Source organism: Anopheles ziemanni (genome assembly GCF_943734765.1).
Source record: "Anopheles ziemanni chromosome X unlocalized genomic scaffold, idAnoZiCoDA_A2_x.2 X_unloc_161, whole genome shotgun sequence".
Lineage (NCBI taxonomy): Eukaryota > Metazoa > Arthropoda > Insecta > Diptera > Culicidae > Anopheles > Anopheles ziemanni.
In genome coordinates this window covers 27,501-28,706 of record NW_026689776.1, presented here as the reverse complement: position 1 = coordinate 28,706, position 1,206 = coordinate 27,501, and the positions used below count along the sequence as shown (strand labels likewise).

At 50.0% G+C, this 1,206-nt stretch overlaps 1 non-coding gene across 1 annotated transcript; it reads left to right on the top strand.

Moving 5' to 3' along the window:
- The first annotated feature begins 260 nt into the window (after nt 1–260).
- Nucleotides 261–415, top strand: LOC131291848 (5.8S ribosomal RNA). The gene has a single exon (XR_009189595.1). It is a non-coding gene; the product is annotated as a 5.8S ribosomal RNA (ribosomal RNA).
- Nucleotides 416–1,206: the final 791 nt, after the last annotated feature.

The window sequence follows — 1,206 nt, the reverse complement described above, 5'->3', positions numbered from 1 at the left end:
CGCTGCTTCGGCAGTCCTGGGTAAGATAGTTAGTTCTAGCTTGCCCTATGTGGAAGAGGACACGTAGACTTACTGTGGTGTGAAGTATAAGGTTCAGTTCTCCCCTGGTCCACGCCGCTTCGGCCGTCCTGGGTAAAATGGATTCATCCAGCTTGCCCTATGTGGAATGAGGACACTTTATGCTTCGTCTCTAAGCGGCGGCTTGCTCCTCCCTACGGGGAACGGGTATACGCGCACAGCGGCGGCTTACGCAAGTTAGTCACCCTCGGCAGTGGATCACTCGGCTCATGGATCGATGAAGACCGCAGCTAACTGCGCGTCATAATGTGAACTGCAGGACACATGAACATTGATAAGTTGAACGCATATTGCACGTCGTGGGAACCTACCATGATGTACAGATGACTGAGCGCTTATATTTGAGAAATGTATCGCATACATTTAACTACGCCGTGACACCCGTCACGAGACGTGCACCATGATGTTAACTAGGGTCGCGACGACCCGCTAGCATTAAAGAACCCGTGGTTTACAATATACTGGCATTGGAATTCGAAGTATTTAGAGCGTCCGTGTTCCCGCGTGAGGCGGAAGTACGAGGAGAAGGCGTGCTTGTGGTGTCTGTGGTGGTGTTTACTGATGTCTAGCTTCAGCTTATTTATTTATTTAAATAGAAGCGAAGATGTCAAAGTAGCGTCGAAGCAGCAGCGGTAGCACAAATGATTCAAGTATGGAAGTTGACCAAAGGAACACAAACAAACTAGCGTATGGGCAATGGAAGGTATCAGTGAGTTAAACCACACGCGGGCTAACAGCCCGTTAACCGAGTCCAACGGTACATATTGGACATTGAAACAAAGTAGTCGCAAGCCAGATGTGACGATAACAACCGCAAGGTACATAAGCCTCAGTTCATGTGTGACAACCCCCTGAATTTAAGCATATTAATAAGGGGAGGAAAAGAAACCAACCGGGATTCCCTGAGTAGCTGCGAGCGAAACGGGAGAAGCTCAGCACGTAGGGGTGGCGGCCTGTCCGTCTATCCGATTCCGTGTACTGGTGCGTCTCACTATCCGTCATCTTAGCGCTTTTCAAGTCCAACTTGAATGTGGCTCAGAACCCATAGAGGGTGATAGGCCCGTAGAACAGCGCCCGTTGGATGATGGACCGAGCGTGCCATGGAGTCGTGTTGCTTGATAGTGCAGC